We start from the raw sequence: 22,440 nt of genomic DNA, 5'->3' as shown, positions 1-22,440 counted from the left end.
GGGGCACCCTTCCTCCTTTAGTTTTCCAGCAACTTATTTTTCTTCCACACACTATGATCTCTACAAAGTATATGTATTTCTTGAGACACTCAGTGTTTCCTTTCTCAACTAGAAAGTAATCTCCTGGCGGCTAGGCACAGTGTTTTGCTCACTGGTGTATGTCATACTCGGTACCAGGTCTTGCCTGGGACACCGAGGACTTGAATAAACTGTAGTGGAATGAATACGTAAACAACAGTCATACACAGCAGAGGCGCAGAAAAAAAGAAAGGAATAAAAAGTGCACATTTGTATTTCAGTAACTTTTTTTCTCGAGTGCCAACAATATTTTGCAATTAGGAGTATCTCCTTAAGTAACAAGGCAACCCTGGAAGAACTCAATCCACCCAAGTTGTTCAAGTCGCCCCTGTCTGCCTCTACACAAATTCGGCACCCCCCCCCCCCCCGCCCCCCACCTGCCTCAAAACCAGGGCGGCTCCGTTCACCTCTTCCTCAGGGGCGGGACTGGCCTGCCGCGGTCCGGCGCACGTGGATGACGTCACTAGGCGCGTGCCCCGGTAGTCCTTGGTTACCCAGAGTCTGCGGAAGTGGAGACCGTGGGGCGGGCAGCTGAGACAGGTAACCCGTGCGGTCCTTAATGGATCTCTGCTTTCCTCGTCTCCCACTCTGGGTTGGCTGTGGGGACAGTAACCTCCCGTTCTGAAGGCGAACGGGAGCTCGGCCCCTACTCTCATCTTTCTTCGGTCTCGGGGGTCCCCATTCTCTCTCATTCGTCCCAGACTCCTAGAAACTGAACTGGTCCTGGGGACTGGGCTGAGCGGCCACGTCTCTCCGCTTCGGCTGTCAGGGTGGTGATCGGCTCGGCTCGGAGTCTCTCCCCAGTGGCACAGACCCTCCCTCAGCCTCCAGTTGCCACCTCCTTCCTCTCGCCTCCAGGCCCATCTTACCCAACCTCTCTGCTCCGAGCCCCGCAGGTTCATCTCTAGTCTTGTGTAAAGAGACAAAACAGTTCCCAGTTCTGTTTTTTTCCACTTGCAGAGAAACTCACCCACCACTACCCCGCCCCTTCCTCCAAGGATCCTGACCAAGAGCACCAAGTTTTGAGTTTTCGTGTGCCTGAAGAGCATTCGTTCTCTGTCATTCTGGAGTTTTGCTCAGTAATGCATGTATTTGTTGAGTAAAGGGGGTGGGGCAGCGATGCGAAAATCTGTTGGGATAAGTGATCAACATGGGTCCAATCACCTGTTGAGATAGAAGGAATAGGTATAGCACTCATTTTTTAAAAATGCTCCGTGTTTCTGGATTTCTTTTTGGTTTTCCAGCACTGAAGACAATTATGCTTGCAAAGGTACTATCAAAATAAGTAAGAAACCGAATCCTAGTAGAAATATTTAGACCGCAAAAACAAACAAAAACCAATAGGATCCATATTGTTTGTAAAGGAATACAGGTTATTACAAAACCTGCCAAAACGATTCTGAACTCTTTTATCTCATTGATGGTTTGATTTTGTATTTTCTTGAACTTTAGTACACTCCATTTTTGAATAGGGCATATCTGCTTTATAGAATTCTGCAAGGCCTCCCAAATGATTTGCTAATTGGTAAGTTTGTTTCTCATATTTAGTGGACAAAGAAGAATGTTTACAGAATAATAGTAGTCATTGTTGCCAATCTGCTGTAACCCAGGGATTGTGTTCAACACTTTGCATGTGTTTTCTCCTTAGCTCAAACAACATTGTGAGCTGTCATCAATTTGCACAGAAGGAAACTGAGGCTCAGTTGTGTGAAATTATTCCTAATATTCATAATAACTAAGTGGTGGGCCCAGGCTTTAAGTTTATGTTTGTGTATGACTTCAAAGCCTTTTTTAAAAGTACTTTTTAAAAAAGTATTTTGACTGTTTTGGATCAAGAAATTTTAAGTTTACTAAACAATTTCTTCCTAAAACCTTAAGTATGCTAAACATATTTTAATTTTTCTTATGTCTCAGAGCAGTTATTATGAAACATTTATTGCACTCTGTTGTAGTATGATGATTTCCTAAAAGATTTTATTATATTTGACCCCCTTTGCCTGTACTTAATATCCATTCCTTAATATCACCACGAGATAGTGAACCACTGCAATTAAAACAAGGGATGGGGAACCCACACCTCCAGGATTCAATTCCTTGCTCAACCGAGTGTGGCAAGACAGTGTGGGCTGGGGCAAGGTAGTTGACCCCTCTACAACTCAATTTCCTTGTGGAAGAGAAATAATACTTTTGTCAGAAGATTGTGAGGATAAAATGAGTTAGTATATGTAAAGAGCTTAGAACAAACCAGTCTTCTTTTAAGAGCTACATATGTGTTTGCTAATACAGGGTGGGGTGAAAGGTTTACGGTTGTAAGTACATGAAACAATTTATTCTTGTATTATTATTTATTAACTATTGTACCATTTTCCATATGAACAACTTTAAACCTACTTTTGCCTCACTCTGGTGAGTGTACTATGAGCTTGTTTTTTAAAAAAGTATGTATTTATTTTTAGATTCCACATATAGATAATATTTGCTTTCCCTGTCTTATTTCACTTAGCATAATTCCCTTGAGGTCCATCTGTGTTGTTGCAAATGGCAAGATTTCATTCTTTGTGTGGCTGAATAATATTATATTGTACATTTAAACAAATTGTGATACATAGTTTTTTATTCATAGTTTGGTTTTGACCATAGATTCTTTGAAAATTGCATTCTACTTCTTTGAAAACTGTTATTTCTTGAATTATATTTGATGTATGATAATTACCAGTGTACCAGAGAATTACATTATTTTAACTGGAATTGCTTATCTTAAGCCATTTTAGGAAAATGTTAATTTATTAAGTTGTTTTATCATTTTAGTACTGCAATAAACCTTTTTCTTGGAATATTTGGGGTAGATATTTTAAATATTTCACTTTATTATGTGTATCAAAATAATAGACTTTTATCTTCTGTTTTGAAATTAGGGCATATTACAGTGGTTTAAATTATGGTTTACCAATAGATGGAAACCCTCTCTACTTTTGAATGGAATGTCAGTTGTTTCCACATTCATTTATGATTCCCTGCACAGGTGTAGTTTTGCACTCATGTTATCATGATTCTCCACAGACAAGTACCTCCTTATAAATCCACCATTATACACATGCCATTCATAAAGGTATCTCTTCAGCATATTTCTCTTTCCTTTCTACTCTCCCTTCAAGGATCTAAGAAAAATGGACTTTATCAACAAAGTGAAATAATATTCCTTATGAAATTTTAAGATATATATTCATTTCAGGAGTACATTTTAATCCAAGGCCAGCTAAGAGTTGATCCTGACTCCTTTGGTGTGCATAGTGAGGAACTTGAGAATAAGTAATCTATCCTTTATTTTAATACCATTAAGGTTAAAACTTACTGTTGAAATTATAGGCTATATTTCTTAAAGATGTTTTGTTGTGGTAATTTACTATTTTAACCATTTTTAAATGTACAGTTCATTGGCACTAAGCACATTTGCAATGTTGTTTAATTATCACTATTTTTCATTTCCAAAATTTTTAATTATCCCAAGTAAAAACTCCATACCCATTAAACAATAAATTCGTTTGCCCCTAACCTTCTCCCCACACCTCCTCCCTGCTCTAGCTCCTGTTAATCCCTATTCTACTTTCATTTCTGCATTTCCCTATTCCAAGTACCACATGTAGGTGAAATCATGAACTGTCCTTTTGTGTCTGGTTTATTTCAGTTAGCATGTATTCAAGGTTTGTCCATGTTGTAGTATATATCAGAATTTCTTTTTATGGATCATTAATATTTCATTGTATGTATATACCATATGCTATACTTTCGATGTATAGGAATTATGTTTAAAATTTTTTCCTTTATTTTAAAATTTATTTAAACTAAAAAAAAATCACACATAGTTCACCCATTTTTTCTGGCTCCTAACCCCTGCCACTGGTTGCCACCAGTGTACTATGAGCTTGTTTTTAATAAAGTATATATTTATTTTTAGATTCCACATATAAGATGGTATTTGCTTTCCCTGTCTTATTTCACTTAGCATAATTCCCTTGAGGTCCATCCATGTTGTTGCAAATGGCAAGATTTCATTCTTTTTGTGGCTAAATAATATTACATTGTACATTTAAACAAATTGTGATACATAGTTTTCTATTCATCCATCAATGGAATGTATATATTTATATATAATCACAATTTTTTAACCATTCATCCATCATTGGCCACTTAGGTTTTTTCAGTATCCTCGCTTTTGTAAATAATGCTGCAATGAACATGGCATGGTTTTCCTGTTCTTTGGATAAATATGCACAAGTGAAATTGCTGGATCATATGGTAGTTGTATTTTTAATTTTATGAGGGACCTCCATACTATTCTCCATAGTGGCTGCACTGGTTTATGTTCTCACTCACAGTGCACAGTGGTTCCCTTTTCTCCACAGCACTTAATATTTCTAGTCTAGTCATTCTAACAGATGTGAGGTGACATGTCATTGTGGTTTTGATTTGCATTTCCCTGATGATTAGTGGTGCTGAGCATCTTTTCATGTACCTGGTGACAATCTGTATATCTTCTTTGGAAAAAAATGTCTTGAGATTTGCCCATTTTTAATCTTTTTTTTTTTTTGCTTTTGATTTCTATGAGTTATTTATATGTTTTGAATAGTAACCCCTTACATGCTTTGCAAATAGTTTCTGCCATTCAGTAAGTTGCTTTTTCATTTTGTTGATGGTTTTCTTTGCTGTGTAGAAGCTTTTTAGTTTGCATAGCCTTTCTTCTTCTCCTCCTTCTTCTTCTTCTTCTTCTTCTTCTTCTTCTTCTTCTTCTTCTTCTTCTTCTTCTTCTTCTTCTTCTTCTGTTGCTTTTGCTTTTGTTGTCAGTTTAAAAAATTAAAGACTCGAAGACCTGTGTCAAGGAGTTAACCATGTATCTTTTCTTCTAGGAGTTTTGTGGTTTCAGGTCTTTATTTTGAGTAATTTTTTAAAGTGTAAAATAGTGTCCATTTTCATTCTGTTGCATGTGCCTGTCCTGTTTTCCCATCATCAATTATTAGAGATTGCCCTTTCCCCTTTGTATATTCTTGACTCCTTTGTCATAAATTAATTGACTTCATATCTGTGCATATTTTATTCTGGTCCACTCATCTATGTGTCTGTTTTTAATGTGAATTATGACTCTGTACTTCTCATTTCATGTGGTATGAACTTAATACTTGGTGATTTGATTTGACTGTGAGTTACTGGAGGATAGAAATGGAGATATCTACTGAAATATCATTGTTAGTGAACTGTGAACCAAATGCCAAGTAGCAATGTTAAACTGGAACTTGAGCATACATTACAGTTTTACTTTTCTTCTCATTTAATATTTAGTCTAAAATTAGTAAGAACAAAATAATGATAATATTACTTAGCATTCCTTTAGTCTTACAGTATACCAGACATTGTTCTAAACATTTTACCTGTGAAGTGGGTGCTATCATTGTTCAGTTTTACAGATGAAGAAACTGAGGCAAAGAGAAATTAAAATTATTAATTGTTAAAATTATGAAGCTGATATGCGGGGAAATTGTCATTTGAACCTGGGCTGTGTGGCTCCAGAGTTGATTTATGCTAAGTTTTGAGTTGACTTTTAGGTCAGTATTAGCTTTGCAATGTAAATTCTTTTGCCTGCTACACTCTCCTTCCATGTGATCTTTAACACAGAACCTTACTTCTGAGTTGGTAGGCAGTAGAAGAGCAACTGAACCCAAACTGTCAAAAGGATAACAGGTGCCTCTCCTTTGATTAGGGGAATAGCATATTAATGGAATTTAGGCTGCATTTTCACAGCTTAGTTTATATTATCTTTCTCTGAGAGCCTTGTCTTTGAAAAACAGATTCTGAAATTTTAATGACCTCATATTGCATATAGATTACATGGATGTTTGACTTTAGAATATTGGATAATTCCCACACTACTGTTCTGTGGACAGAAAGAGCTTTTTATTCTAATTTTTTTATTGACTGTCACACTAGTTAATGCCACAATCATTTTGTTACTATGGCATTACTCAGTGTTGCTGGAGTTTCGAAGAAATCATTTTGAAATAGTATTTATATATATAATCAATTTCATTATGATTTTTCTTTCCTTTTTTTGGCTTACATTTTCTTAGACACTTGCAACTGAAGGTTTAGTTTTTGAAACTGGTGGGAATCAGGATACGCTTAATACATTGTGGCAGTAAAGGAGATATATTAGCCTATTTCTTTTGGCACCAATAATATCTTGTGTATGTAGCATGTGTGGCAGTATGAACTGTTTGAGTGATGTCTGATAGAAACAGAACTACAGAAGGAATGTTAGTATTGAAAGGATCCTTCAGTATATCCCTTTTATTCTTCATTCAGCAGTTGGGAGTCTGAAGTCTAGGATGATTAAATGATTTGCCTATAATCATATAGTGTTATAATCCATTTTTATAAGAAAGAATAGCAATATTCTGTTCTTTTGAATCATACTTCATATTGGTGTAAAATCTTTTCTTGTAAGAGGGGACTCCCAAGTTTTTTAACTCATGGGCTTTTTTTTATCCTCACTTGACTCATATGTACTTTATTATCATTCTTCATGTAATAGTATGTTCTGGGTGAGAGATAATGACCTGCATTAGATAGGTTGCAGAGAGAATGACCAGATATGAAAGATCCAAGAGATTCTTAGTTTAAATTGATAGGCCTTTGCACTTGTTTATGTATGGGTTGAAAGTAAGAAATCAGGGATGGTCCTCGGGATTCTACCTTGGGTAACTGGGTAAGATGATAGTGTCATTTACCAGAAAAACTTAGACGAGGTCAGAGCAGGGTATATGAATTTGAAATGGACACAGCAAGGGTTGAACAGACAAGGGGACAGATGGAAGGTAGAGCTACAGAATACACCAATGTCTAAGATGTGGGAAGAGGACGGATGAAAGCGGGAGGAGGATGCAAAGGAGAGAATGGCATCGCAAATGCCAGAAGAGGAGAGAATTTTGAGGAGGGCATGGTAATGTGTTAATGCTCCAAAAATAAGGCTGAAAGAACCAAATGAAGTTGATAACTAGGAAGTCATTTGCTTCTTAACGATGAAGTTGTGGTGGTATAGTAGGGATGTGAGCAGTGAGTGATGGGACTGGGAGGGAGATAGAGTAATGGGAATATGAAGTGAAGACAGTTCTTTTAAGGAATTTGGGTCTGTGGAGAGAGAGTGGAGTTGGAGGGATATGTGGAAATAGGGAAGAGTTTTTGTTCATTTTTGTTTTTCCCCCCTAAGAATAGATTAGAACATTCACTAATTTCTGAGGTGAAAAGAGCTGATAAAGAGGAAGAAATTGAAGTAGAGGACTTGGAGGGCTGGATGGTTGAGGAAGCAGAGTCCCAGGGGAGGCCAGCAAGAGAACAAAGGCAATGATCAGGGTGTAGTGGGACAGGAGGGATACTTCTTTGACTCTCCTAGGAGGGATATGGAGAAGGGTAGGGATAGATATAAATAAATTCATAGTGTGGGGAAAGAATATGTGGAAGTTCTTGTCTGATGGTAGCAAAATGTCTTAAGTGAAGCAGGTAAATTTGCTGATAGAGTGTTGATTTGGTGGGGTGGGGATTGAGGGGAGAGGTAGAAATTTAAAGTAGTCACTGAAAGAATAGGAGTTGAGCAGGTGACTAGAGAGAGACATAGAGGATTGCCTGCCTGGTACTGCTGAGAGTTGAGCTGAGGTTGGAATCTGTAAATATGTAATATCAGCCAATTTTGTGGTTGTGTAATATTTATTTGTTTACTTCACTTTTGATGAGCTTAGTACACCAAGTGTAGAAGTTGAAAATGTGGATGATTCCATTGGTTGAGGGTAAGCTTTTATAGAGCAGGTGTGTCAGAAGGATGAAAGGGCAAGAGAATTGAGGTTAAATGTACTAAGAGTGATTAAAGAAATTAACCACATTATGTAAGAAAGGCCACATAGCAGGGATTCTCAGCTTCAGAAACATTACTGATTCTTTGTTCTTCTGTACATTGTAGGATGTTTAGCGTCCCTGACTTATACCTACCAGATGCTAGTAGCTGGCCCCTCCAGCTGGAGACAGTCAAAATTGTCTCCATACATCACCAAATGTCCTCTGAGGGACAAAATCACCCTCAACTGGAGACACTGCCCCACAGTCCTGAATCAGATGGATTGAAGAATGAGTTTCAATGAATTAAGTTAAAGAGTTGAAGAGTAAGCAAAAGAAAGAGTAGAGAGAATAGGTGGTCATGTTCTGAAGTTAAACTATGGAAATTAAATATTTCAGAGATGTTGCTAATGTAAGTAATGTAAATGTCATGAATGAGCCATTGGTTTGCTGAGTGGGGTGAAAGTGAAAGTTGTTGGCACTGAGCAGGTAATTTTGGGAGAGAGAGAAAATAGCCCATAGTAACAGAGTCTGAGAGTTTCTGAAATGAAACCAGAACTAAGACTTTCTGGATGTTTATTTCCTTACTTTGTCCACTAAGTGTTTCTCTACTCTTTTTCTGACATTATCAGTTTCCTGAACTTGTCCTCTCCTCCTAGTGTTTTAAAAAGTAGTGGAGTTATCCAGGTTGGAATTACCCCTGCAATGATCACCAAATAAACTGGTAGGAACCTGTCTTGATTTCCTGTTAAAGGAAGTGTAGTTCCCTAAGATAGGAACAGAGGGACCTCTTGCTCTTTCTAAGTATGTAGTATCCTATAGAGGACAGAAGGGTTGTCCGTGCAGGGTAGGAAGTGGGTGCTGCAGGGTCAGACAGAGGCCAGGAATTAGGGGAGAGAAAGGAAGGGTGTTCATACCTGCAGTTGCCAAGAAAAGACAAGTTTATCACCTGTTCCAGAAGTTTTGAAGGATGGGAATTTCTTGAAGATACTGAGCAGCAAGATTTCTATATAAGAAGCTATACAGCAAGGGAGGTTGTCAAATTCATTTTCACCAGCCACCACATCAGCCTCACAGTTTCCTTCAAAGGGCAGAATGTAATTTTAGGACTGTATAAATGTAACTACTTAACATTTAAGTGAGAGCTCTGTGCTGCAGCCAGGTAGAAACAAGGTGCTGGGCCAGATTCAGCCTGCGGGCCTTGTGTTTGCAACCTGTGCCATACAGCATGTGGTTAGGGCATTTGCCAGATAGAACCATTGTTTAGCATCACTGAACTCCACAGTGAATTGTAAATAGTGCCATTTGGGAGGACACCACCGTTAGATAGCCTGTGGTTTTCAAACTCTGGTCTCTGGACCAGCAGTGCCGGTAGTCTATTTTAACAAGTTCTTCAGGTACTTCTAAATGCAAATCAAGTTTGAGAACCACTGGCCCAAGCAATTCAAAGTGATTGAGAACCACTTTGCCTGATTTTGCTTTCAAGTTACAATGTTGAAAGAATGAGTGAAAACTTCATCATATGCCAGAACATCCTTTAATCTTTATGTAGGGATGGCATTCCTCTTACAGTATGCTGTGTTTCAAGTTGAAGGACAGAAAAAAATACTAGTATCTTCAGTATAGGTACAAGTAATGGGTAACACTGCTGGTAGGTGGAGAACTGCAGTCTACACTGGAATTTAAATACTGCCAGACTATAATGGAGGAGAGCTTGCCTCCCTTTTCATTTTAAATATTTGTTCCTTGATTATTCTTTTTTGTATGTTACACATGCAGTGACCTGTGAGGATCCTATTTTTTTATGGCTTTGTGATAGCAAGAGTTGGTTCAAGTAGCTAAGTGGTTCAGAGGCATTAGGATATATAAGAATTACCTGGATGTCTTATTTAAAATGTGGATTAATGGACCCTATCCCTGGAGATCCAGATTTATTAGATCTGGCAAAGTGCCCAAGAATCTGTTTTTAACAAGCAACACTCCCACCAGCCTGCCCCTGCCTAGTTGATTCTAGTATATGCGATCCTTAGACCACACTTTGAGAAATACCTTGCTCAATCTCCAAAAAACAGTGATTTTTCTGATTATAATTTCACTCTTGGGGAGTTCTGAGATACAAATGTTTTCATTTGAGGATATTTATAAATATGAGTCTTAACTGCTAGCAGTGAAGCGACCTGAATGTTTAATATTAACTGAGAAATTGTACAGACATGCTTGGAATAAAATTTGGGAAATCCTGAGTAATCTTCCTAAGTTAAAAATGTCCCCAAAGGCCACTTTGACAGTGTAGTATTGTAACACAAAACCAATCACACTTTAAATTTTTATAGTTCTATAATTAATATTTTGTGAATAATCTTTAGGAAGCCTACCTTTGTACTTATGGGGCTACTTATTAAAAACCCACATGGTAAAAGAATAAATTAATCCTATTGTCTTTTCAGAGTCTCCAAGCCATGTGCTAGGAGCCTAAAAGGCATCAAGAATGTAAAGAAAATGCTGTGTTAGTGATCCTGCAGAATATTACCTTAAGTTTTCTGTCAGGGACAGGAGGTGATTTATCTAAAATGATGTATGTTTTTTTTCCTGCCTGGAATTATGTAAAAATTTGTTGTATCTAGCTTCCAAAAGAGGATTAATGAACAAGAATGGGCCAGAAACTATCTCTCCTCTCTGCTCCCCTCCCCTCTTCTCTCGACAATCCCCAGTTACTGGTATTTGTCTTTCACCAACTGGCTTATTTCACTTAGCATATACTTGTCAGTTCCATCCATGATGTCACAAAAGGTAGGAGTTCATTCTTTCTTTCTGCTGCGTAGTATTCTACTGTGTAAATGTACCATGTTTTTGATCCACTCATCTACTAATGGGTGCTTAGGCTGTTTCCAGCGCTTGGCTATTGTAAATACTGCTGCTATGAATATAGGGATTCATAGGTTCTTTTGAACTGGTGATTTGGGATTCTTAGGGCATATTGCCAGCAGCAGAATTGTTGGGTCAAAAGGCAGTTCCATTTTTAGTTGTGTGAGGAAATTTTTTACTGTTTACCACACCAATAGTGCAGTGGGTTCCCTTTTCTTGGCATCCTTGCCAGCACTTCTTGTTTGTAGGTATATTAATGATGGTCATTCTGACAGGTGTGAGGTGATACCTCATTTTGGTTTTAATTTGTATCTTTCTGATGGCTAGTGATGTTGAGCATCTTTTCAGATGTCTATTGGCCATCCGTATGTCCTCCTTGGAGAAGTATCTCTTCAGGTCTTTTGCCCATTTTTAATTGGTTGTCTTCCTGGTTTGAGCTATCTGAGTCCTTTATATGTTTTGGAGATCAGTCATTGTCTGATGTATCATTGGCAAATATGTTCTCCCATACCGTTGATTCCCTTTTCATTTTATGATGGTTTCTTTAGCCGTGCAGAAGCTTTTAAGTTTGCTGTAGTCTAATTTGTTTATTTTTTCCCTTTTCCTAGGAGAATATATTGACAAAATATTGCTATGTGGGATATCTGAACTTTTATTGCTATGTTTTCCTCTAGGACTTTTACATTGTCATGACTTATATTTAAGCCTTTTACTCATTTTGAATTTATTTTGGTGTATGGTGTTAGTTGGTGGTCTAGTTTATTTCCTTTTTTTTTTTTTTTTTGCATGTATCTGTCCAGTTATCCCAACACCATTTATAGAAGAGGCTGTTTTCACTCCATTGTATGCTCAGGCCCCCTTTGTCAAATATTAATCGACCATAGAGACATGAATTTATTTCTGGGATGTCTATTCTGTTACATTGATCTATGTGTGTCTTCTTATGTCAGTACCAGACATTTTTGTTACAGTAGCCTTGTAATGTAGTTTGATATCAAGTACTGTGATCCCTCCTACTTTGTTCTACTTTCTCAAGATTGCTGAGGCTATTTGGGGTGTTTTTGGTTCCATATAAATTTTGAAAATATTTGTTCTACACCTGTGAAATATGCCATTGGTATTTTAATAGGAATTGCATTGAATCTATAGATTGCTTTGGGCAGTATGGAAATTTTAATGATGTTAACTCTTCCAATACACAAATACAGTATGTGCTCCCATTTATTTCTATCTTTATAATTTCTTTCTTCAGTGTTCTATAGTTTTTTGAGTACAGGTCTTTCATTTCCTTGGTTAAATTTATTCCCAGGTATTTTATTATTCTTCTTGCTATAGTAAGTAAAACTTTTCCCCTGATTTTTTTTTCTGATATTTCATTCTTGGTGTACAAAAATGCCGTAGATTTCTGAATACTGACTTTGTATCTGCTATTTTGCCAAATTCAGTTACTAGGTTGAGTAGTTTTTTGGTGACTACTATAGGATCTCCTATGTATGCTATCATGCCATCTGCAAGTAATAACAGTTTTTTTACGTCCTCCTTTCCAATTTGGATGCCTTTTATTTCTTTTTCATGTCTGATCACTGTGGCTAAAAGTTCAGTACTATGTTGGATAAGAGTGGACACCCTTGTCTTTTTCCTGATCATCAGTGGATATCTTTTAGTTTTTGCCTATTGAGTATAATGTTGGCTGTAGGTTTCTCATATATGGCCTTATGATGCTGAGATATGCTCTCTCTTTTCCCACTTTGCTGAATGTTTTTTATCATGAATGTGTGCTGGATCTTATCAAGTGCTTTATCAGAACCCCTTGATATAATCGTGATTTTTGCCCTTTATTTTTATGTGGTATATAACATTTATTTATTTGTGAATATTGTACCATCCTTGCATCTCTGGGATGAATCCCACTTGATCATGGTGTATGATTTTTTAATGTATTGCTGGATGCAGTTACCAGTATTTTGTTGAGGATGTTAGTATTTATGTTCATCAGAAATATTGGCCTATAGTTTTCTTTCTTTCTTGTATCTTTATCTGTTTTTGGAATTAGAATGATACTGGCCTCATAAAAAGAGTTTGGGAGTTTTCCCTTTTCTTGAATTTTTAAAAATAGATCGAGGAAGATAGGAGTTAGTTCTTTTTTAAATGTTTGATAAAATTCACCTCTGAAGCCATCTGTTCCAGGGCTTTTGTGTATGTGGAGTATTTTTTTTATTACTGCTCCTATTCACTGGCTGTTATCAGTTTGTTCAGGTTTTCTGCTTCTCTTGATTCAGTTTTGGAACATTGTATGTTTCTAGAAAATGTCCATTTTGCCCGGGTTGTCTAATTTCTTGGCACATAGTTGTTCGTAGTAATTTCTTATAATCCTTTGTATTTCTGTGGTATCGGTTGTAATTTATCCTCTTCATTTCCTATTTTATGTATTTGAGTCCTCTTTTTTCCTTGATGGGTCTGGTTAAAAGTTTGTCAGTTTTCTTTATCTTTTCAAAGAACCAGATCCTAGATTTATTGATCCCTTGAATTTTTTTTAGTCTCTATGTGATTAATTCTGCTCTGATCTTGATTATTTCCTTCCTTCTACTCGTTCTGGGCTTCTTTGGTTGTTTCTCCAGTTCTTTTGGCTGTAGGGTTAAGTTTTTTATTTGAGGTTTTTCTGTCTTCTTTAGGTAGGCCTGTATGGCTATGAACTTTCTTCCCACTGCCTTTGTGGTTCCCATAAGTTTTGGTGTTTTGTGTGTTCATTTCATGTGTTTCCAGGTACTTTTTTATTTCTTCCTTGATCTCATTGTTAACTCATTCATTACGTAAGAACATGTTATTCAGTTTCCATGTATTTAAATGTTTCTGAGTTTTTTTTTCTTGAGGTTGGTTTCTAGTTTCAAGCCATTGTGATCTCAGCACATGCTTGATATAATTTCAATTTTCTTGAATTTTTTGAGACTTTTTTGTGTCCTACCATGTGGTCTATCTTTGAAAATGTTCCATGTGCATTTGAAAAGAATGTATATTTTGCTTCTTTTGGATGAAAGATTTGGTATATATCAGTTAAGTCCATTTGATCTTGAGTGTCATTCAATGATGTAATATCCTTGTTGATTCTTTGTTTGGAATATCTATCCATTGTTGACAGTGGGGTGTTAAAATCCCCATGATGACTATGTTGCTGTCTATATCTTTCTTTTTTTATAATCAGTTATTTTTTATTGTAGTTCAAGTACAATTGTCTCCATATTCACCCACCACACTTCAGTACTATGTTGGATAAGTACGATCCACCCATTCCTGCCTCCCATCCTCAAACCTACCCTGTTTGGCTTTGACCACATGTCCTTTATGCATGTTCCTTTATGACCCTTCTCCTATTATCCCCTATTATCCTTCTCCCCCTCCTCTCTTGTTACTGTCAGTTTGTTCTTTATTTCAATGTCTCTGGTCATGTTTTCCTTGCTTATTGGTTTTGTTGATTAGGTTCTATTTATAGGTCAGATCATGTGGTATTTGTCTTTCAGTGTCTGGCTTATTTCACTTAGCATAATGCTCTCCATTTCCATTCATGCTGTTTCAAAGGGTAGGAGTTCCTTCTTAAATATGCATAGTATTCCATTGTGTGAATATACCACAGTTTTTTGATCCACTCATTTACCGATGGGCACTTAGGTTGCTTATAGCACTTGCCTATTGTAAATTGTGTGGCTATGGACATTGAGGTGCATAGATTCTTTTGAATTGGTGTTTCAGGATTCTTAGGGTATAATCCCAGCAGTGGAATTGCTGGGTCGAAAGGCAGTTCCATTTTTAGTTTTCTGAGGAAATTCCACAATTTTCCACAGTGGCTGCAGGAATCTGTATTTCCACCAACAATGCACTAGTGTGCCCTTGTCTCCACATTCTCCCCAACACTCGTTTGTTGATTTGTTTATGATGGCCATTCTGACCAGTGTGAGGTGGTATCTCATTGTGGTTTTAATTTGTATCTCTCTGATGGCTGGTGATGCTGAGCATCTTTTCATATGTCTCTGGGCCCTCTTTATGTCCCATTTGGAGAAGTGTCTATTCAGGTCTTTTGACCATTTTTTAATTGGGTTGTTTGTCTTCTTGAAGTGGAGTTTGCGTGAATTCTTTATATATTTTGAAATCAAGCCCTTGTCCAAGGTATCATTTGCAAATATGTTTTCCCATATGGTTGGTTCTTTTTTTATTTTAATGCTGCTTTCTTTAACTGTGCAGAAGCTTTTTATTTTGATGAAGTCCCATTTGTTTATTCTTTCTTTTATGTCCCTTGCTCTGGGGGACATATCAGTTGTCTATATCTTTTTTGAAGTCTTTCAAGATTTTTCTTATATGTTTAGGTGATCCTGTGTTGGGTGTATATATGTTTACAAGGGTTATATCCTCTTGTTGGATTATTTTTTAAATATTATGTAGTGACCCACTTTGTCTCATTTATGACCTTTGTTTTTAAATCTATTTTGTCTAATATAAGTATTGGTACCCCAGCTTTTTTTCATGTGTGTTGGCATGGAATATTTTTTCCATCTGTTTTCTCGGCCTGTGTAGATCTTTTGTTCTGAGGTGGGTCTCTTGTAGAGATCATATATGCAGGTCATGTTTTCTTATTCATTCTGCTACTCTATGTCTTTTGATTGGAGCATTTAAACCGTTTATGTTTAAGGTTATTATTGATAGCTATTTATTCATTGCCATTCATTCCATACTTGTCTCTGTCAGTCTCTCTGTCTCTCTGCTGTTTCTTATAGCCATCCCTTTAGCAACTCTTGCAGTGCTGGCTTGGTGGAGATGTACTCTTTTACTTTATTTTTTTTTTGAATTTTTTAAAAATATATTTTATTGATTACGCCATTACAGTTGTTCTATTTCCGCCCTTCATTCCCCTCCACTCTGCACACCCCTCCCCCACCATTCTCCCCCTTTAGTTTACGACCATGTGTCTCAAGTTCTTTAGATTCCGTATTTCCCCTACTATTCTTGCCCTCCCCTCTATCTATTTTCTACCTACCATCTATGCTTCTCATTTTCTGTACCTTCTCTCCACTTCTCCTTCTCCCGCTCCCCTGTTGCTAACCCTCCATGTAATCTTCATTTCTATGGTTCCCTCCTGATCTAGCTGTCCTCTTAGTTTGCTTTTGTTTTAGGTGTGGTTGTTAATAACTGTGAGTTTGCTGTCCTTTCACTGTTCATCTTTTTTTATCTTCTTTTTCTTAGGTAAGTCCCTTTAACATTTCATATAATAAGGGCTTGGTGATGATGAACTCCTTGAATTTGATCTTCTCTGAGAAGCACTTTATCTGCCCTTCCATTCTAAATGAGAGCTTTGCTGGATAGATCAATCTTGGATGTAGGTCTTTGGATTTCATGACTTGGAATACTTCTTTCCAGCCCCTTCTTACCTGTGAGGTCTCTTTTGAGAAATCAGCTGACAGTCTGATGGGAACTCCTTTGTAGGTGACTGTCCTTTTAGCTCTTGCTGCTTCTAGAATTCTCTCCTTCATTTTAATCTTGGCTAATGTAATGATGATGTGCCTTGGTGTGTTCCTTCTTGAGTCCAACTTCTTTGGGACTCTCTGAGCTTCCTGGATTTCCTGGAAGTCTATGTCCTTTGCCAGATTGAGGAAGTTCTCCTTTATTATTTGTTCAAATAAGTTTTCCACTCGTGGCTGTTCTTCTTCCCCTTCTGATACCCCTATAATTTGGATGTTGGAGCGTTTAAAGATGTCCTGGAGGTTCCTAAGCCTCTCTCCATTTTTTCGAATTCTTGTTTCTTCATCCTTTTCTGTTTGGCTATTTTTTTCTTCCTTCTGGTCCACTCCTTTGATTTGAGTCCCAGTTTCCTTTCTATTGGTTTCCTGTGTATTTCCCTTCATTTCAATTAGTTTAGCCTTCATATGTTCCTCTAATTTGTGACTAAAATCAACCAGTTCTGTGAGCATCCTGATCACCAGTGTTTTGAACTGTGCATCTGAAAGTTTGGCTATTTCTTGGTCACTTAGAGTTATGGGCTCTGGGGCTTTGAGTTCTTGAGCCATAATGTTTTGCTGTGTTTGCACCTGTTATGAATGAGGAGAGGAGCCTTAGGTGTTCACCAGGGTAGGGCCACCCAGGTTGCTGGTTTGTGATGCTGTATGTGAGGGGCAGGTCAGAGAGGGGCCACCCAGGTCACTGGTTTTTGATGCTATATGTGGGGGCAGGGTCAGAGAGGGACAATAGCAGTCCCCTCTGCTGCTTCCCGCCACTGGGGCCTGCGCAGTCTGTTTCACTGCTCGCTCTTTCACTCGTTTACGGTTTATCTGCATCCGCATGTGTGACCGCGGTCAGCCCTCAGTGGGTCCGCCTGCTGCTACTCTACACCTGGGATACGCCCACGGCTGCCTGTGCACCTGGGTCGTGGCCCAGGTCGGTCTGGTGGGTCTTTCCTGCTCGACCCCACTCTGCTGTTGGCTGTACTCCTCTTAACGGTTTGGCTGAAGGGTTCGTTGTTTTCAGACTTCCATATAATTCGATTTTCTGTGGTTTGGCTGCATTTATTGTTGCTATAACTGTTGTTTTTAGATTTGGTTGTGTGAGAAGGCAAAGTGTTTCCACCTATGCCTCCATCTTGGCAGAAGTCCGAGATGTACTCTTTTAGCCTTCTTTTGTCTGGAAGCTCTTTGTTTTGCCTTCCATTTTAATTGAGAACCTTGCTAGTAGAGTAGTCTTAGTTGCAAGTCCTTGCTTTGCAGTACTTGCAATATTCTGTGCCAATCCCTTTTGGCTTATAGTGTTTCTGTTGAAAAAATCAGCTGATAGCTTTATCAGTGCTTTTGTATGTTACTATCTGTTTCTTACTTGCTGCCTTTAAGATTCTCTCTTTGTCTTTAAATTTTGCCATTTTAATTATGATGTGTCTTGGAGTGGGCCCTTTTGGGTTCATCTTTATTGGGACCCTCTGTGCTTTCTGAACTTGGAGTGACTATTTCTCCTACCATGTTAGGGAAGTTTTCTGTCATTATTTTTTCAGATGGGTTTTCTGTTCCTTGCTCCTTTTCTTCTCCTTCTGATATTCCTATGATGCATATGTTGTTACATTTCACATTGTCCTGAAGCTCCCTTAAAGTATCCTTTTTCTTTTTGAGTCTTTTTTTGTTTAGTTGCTCTGATTAAGTATTTTTTTTCTACCTTGTTTTCCAGCTTGCTGATTTGGTCTTTTGCTTCATCTTTCTGGCTTCTGATTCCTTCTGTTTTATTTTTCATTTCAGATATTGTATTATTTGTTTCTTCTTGGTTCTTATTCATAGTTTCTATGTCCTTTTTCATGCTTCTGTAGTTCCCACTAAGTTCCTTATAGCTCCCATAATGTTTCTTGTAGTTCTCACTGAGTTACTTGAGCATCCTTATAACCATTATTTTGAATTCTGTGTTTGCTAGATTGCTTGCTTTAGTTTCATTTAGTTCTTTTTCTGCAGATTCCTCCTTTTTTTTCAGTTGGGTGTTATTTCTTTGTGTTCCCTTTTTAGGTGACTCTTTTTGTTTGTTTCTGCATCTCAGATTGCTCTGCTTTGACTGTCTGTCTTCATGAGATGGCCTTCTATGGTAGGAGTTCTGTAGGGCTCAGTGGTGCAGTCTCTTTGATATCCTGATCTGGATGCTTTACAGATGCACTTTATACAGTTTATGTGGACTAACTTCTTTACTTGGGCTTTGCTTGTTGGTGGCTCATTTTTTGGTGGGTTCTCCTCTCCAGCTGGCTGACTGGGAATCACATCCTCCACCACATCTTGTATGCTGTTGTACAGGTGCTAGTTAACAAGGTAATACTACCCAGAAAACCATACCCATGCAAGCAAAAATGCACCCCAAACACATTAGCAATATCAACAGCAACTGAGCAAAGATTAATAAAGGTAGAACTAGTTAAGAATATTATATGATAGGAAAAAAGAATATGAAATGACTAAAGGAGAGAAAAAAGACTTTAAGAGGGAAAAGGGAAGTGAAATAATATGAGTAGGGAATAGGAACAAGGCAAAGAAAGGGAGAAAATAAAATTTAAAATGTAAGTAAAAAAGGGAAGGACAATGGCAAAAAGGAAGAATATAATATGAGGTTTGAAATAGAATTTAAAAATAGTGAACCAATAGAAACAAAATAAAAATCAAACCACAGCAGGGTCAGTAACAATGACAGACGCGCAAAGATTAATAAAGGTGGAAAGGGAATAAGAATATTATAAGGAAGAGAATAGAGAATGAGATGTCTACAGTAAAGAAAAATGACTTTGAGAGGATAGAGGAAGGAGAAGTAGAGTTAGGATACTGTAAGAAATCCAGGCTAAGAAAGAGAAAAATTAAAATTCCAAACTCAAATATACAAGAATAGGAGGAAGGCAAAATGGAGTAAGACAGGGTAGAAGTAAACTATGAGATTTGAAATAAAAAAAAAGAGTGAACAAATAGGAATACAATTGAAGAAAAGCAGCAATAACCACAATATCTATGCCAAAGAAGACACAATTGATAAAGGTGGAAAGAAAGTAATATTTTAAGAAAGGGAAAAAGACTGTGAGCTGACTAAGGGAAAGAAGAATGATTTTTAGGGGACAGAGGGAGGAGAAATAGTAAGAGTAAAGAATAGGAACAAGGCATAGAGAGTGGGAAAATAAAATTTACAATGAAAATAAGAAAGGGTAGGAATAAGGCAAAATGAAATAAGAAAATGGACAGGTACAATGTGAGATTTGAAATAGAAATAAAATAAAAATATATGAAAATCTAAATAAAAAGATTGAAAAATAAAAAACAGAAAATAGTGAATTAGTTGGAATACAATTGAAGAAAATGGGGACTTTTAAAGAGCTATGTGAGTAAAAAAATAATGCAAATTCTGAAGAAAAATGAGGTGGAATTTGTCTCAGCAGAGTTTGTCTGTCTTCTCCTCCTGGATTGGCCTCTGGCTTTTTATCAGCCCAAGGCCCAGGGTGGCTCATCCAGCTTCTAGCAGCACCACATGTACCACCTTTATCTGCCTCTAAAAGTGACTTCTATTGTGATCTGGAAGTTGGGACCCAAGGTCTCCCCTGGGAGGCACTGTTTAGTCTTCTGGGAGAATTGTGGGTGTGTTCCCCTGCCCCTGCACCACCCATCTTGGTCTGTCCCAGTTTATTTCCAGTAAGGTGTAACTTCCGATTAACTAGCTATTTCAAGGGAGGGGATAATCTGTGTAAGAGGGTCAACTCTTTCCTGCTTGGTGCTATTGGCAGCTCTATGTGAGAGCTGAGGCTGGGCAGGACCCTGATTACCACCTGCTGCATAATTTCTGCTCTTACTGCCTTGCTGGCCTCAGTGGTATAGGGCCCTGGGGACCAGTGTATTTTGTCTCCCTGAGAGAAGTTCAAAATGGATCCTTTTGGAGATTCTCTTCCTGCTTTTCTCCTGCAGATATGCATCCTGCAGGGGGTTCTTGAGCCTGTACTGCCTATTCTGCCAATCCTGTAGGAGGTGGGGATGGGTAGGTCTTTCCTTTCTCAGAAGTTTGAATTCTGTCTGGGAAGGGAGGGTTCTGCCTGGCTGTAAATAATCTCAGGTGCTCAAGTCTTGCCCATGTTATTCCCAGCCCACTGCCTTTTTAGTAGACACAGTTCCAAACTCCATTTGCAGAGCCCCCAGCTTGCTAGCTGTGCTGGGCTGGGGCCAGAAATCCCTTTACTGTGCAATTTTCTGATCTCCCTGCCTACCAGCTATATTCAGTGGGAGCAGACCACACTGTCAGTCTTGTCCTTTTGTTGGCAAAGCAGCTTTCAAATGGTTCCTGCCCAGCACACTTCAGCTTCCCTTTTAAAAAGTCTCCGTGGCACACTGACTATAGCATCAATCCACTGTTGAGCTTTCCACACACACCACCTCTCCAAAAAGCCAGAAGCCTTTCATGGGCATGGTTGGTTGCAACCTGCCTCTGCCCAACCCAGGTGCAAATAGAGTCCCTCTCTCCCTCTGGCACTCTCCTGGTTGGTGTGTGGGGCTGCAGCTATGCATGATGTGCTGCTTGCTGTGTGCATGAAGTCTGGATCTCCCTGACCTCGCAGATCCAAGTCATTTCTGGCCCAGATCTGTGGGCTCCCCTCTCAGGACCAAGGCCCCCTGCCCTGGGAGGGGAGGGCGCCCACAAAGCTGCAATTTCTGACCAGTCTCTCCCCGTCTACAGACACCATTCACACGGTATTTCCCCTTCAACTTACAGAATCTCTTTACTGCCCATTGTGAAGCATCTTTTGTACTCCTTTGCTCAGAACTTCACATCAGCTAAGATTCTGTTCATTGTACAGGTTTTTGTTGGAAGATTAGTTGAGAATCTGAGTTGGGGGCTAGAGCAAATGGACTCATCTTCTACCTACTTGGCCACTATCTTCTCTGGTCTCATGCATCTCTCTTAAATAGTCTTTTTTAAACACTAAGCTTATAATAATCCATGTCTTTACTGAGTGTTTTGTTCAAAATTATGTAAGATTTTCTATCTCTGTAGGATACAGGTGAGAAAAATCACTGTTAACACTTTGTTTCAATGGTTTGTTCTTTTTTCCTATTTTTAAAAAAATAACAGCTTTGCCCTCACTGGCATGGCTCAGTTGGTTGGGCACCACATGCCTGTGGTGCAGGCCAGGTCCCCAGTTGGGAGTATGTTGGAGGCAACCAACTGAAGTTTCTCACATCGTTGTTTCTCTCCCTCTCTTTCTCCTTCCCTTCCCCCTCTCTCAAGTAAAATAAAGTAAATTAAAAAATAAAGCTTTATTGAGGTATAATTCACATATCATACAATTCACCTTTTAAAAGTGTATAATTCAGGGGGTTTTAGTGTATTCACAGAGTTGGACAGCCATCATCACAATCTAATTTTGGGATGTTGTCTTCAATCCAGAAGGAGTCCCATTATCTATTAGCAATCACTTTCGTTCTTCGGTTTCCCCAGCCCTTGGGAACCACTAATTTAGTTTGTGTCCCTTTTCTGGATATTTTGTGTGTAAGTGGAATTTGTGTACCTGTTCCGGATATTTTGTATAAGTGGAATCATGTAATATGTAGCCTTTTGTGTCTTCCTTTCACTTTGCATAGTGTTTTAAAGGTTAATCCAGGTCGTAGTATGTATCGGTACTTCATTTCTTCCTTTTTATGGCTAATATTCCATTGTGTGGATATATCACATTTTTTAATGCATTCATGACTTGATAGACATTTGGGTTCTATGCATGTTTTTTTTTGAACAGTATATAAAGGTATCTGGGGCTTTTGAAACAGTCACTGGGTGAGTATAGATGTATTGCAGAGGGGATTCATAGAGTGGGAACTGGATTCTGAGTCCCTTGTTATGGATTTGAGGAGTCTGTATCTGCTGTCTCTTGGTGCTGGTAAATATGTTCTCCTAAGCTGGCACTGCAACTGTTTCTCTACAGCACACTTTGTTATTAATAAAGAAACAGTTTTCACATTGCTTCTTTAAGGACTGAATTTCAAAACAGCTTTTATTAAAAATAGTGTTTTTTAACGTTTCTAGATGAGGACCTCTTACTGAAAAAGTTGATTTTTACTGATTTCTTTACTTTTACCCTGCTGAACCCTGCAACCCAACTCT

The 22,440-nt window shown here is 38.2% G+C and overlaps 1 protein-coding gene across 8 annotated transcripts in view; it reads left to right on the top strand.

Annotated features, from left to right (window-relative positions):
• Window positions 1–552: 552 nt before the first annotated feature.
• AOPEP (aminopeptidase O (putative)) overlaps window positions 553–22,440 on the top strand; it is a 439,006-nt gene continuing 417,118 nt past the window's right edge. For 7 of the 8 annotated variants that reach the window (XR_005080838.2, XR_005080837.2, XR_005080836.2 and 4 more), the window contains exon 1: window positions 553–618. The gene's annotated coding sequence lies outside the window, so the exon portion shown is untranslated. The remainder of the gene's footprint in view (window positions 619–22,440) is intronic. The other variant, XM_053656397.1, reaches the window with a different exon arrangement.

The sequence above is a fragment of the Artibeus jamaicensis genome, unplaced genomic scaffold (assembly GCF_021234435.1).
Source record: "Artibeus jamaicensis isolate MK-2021 breed Jamaican fruit bat unplaced genomic scaffold, CSHL_Jam_final scaffold_1964, whole genome shotgun sequence".
Lineage (NCBI taxonomy): Eukaryota > Metazoa > Chordata > Mammalia > Chiroptera > Phyllostomidae > Artibeus > Artibeus jamaicensis.
This window is presented reverse-complemented; position numbering and strand designations above follow the sequence as displayed.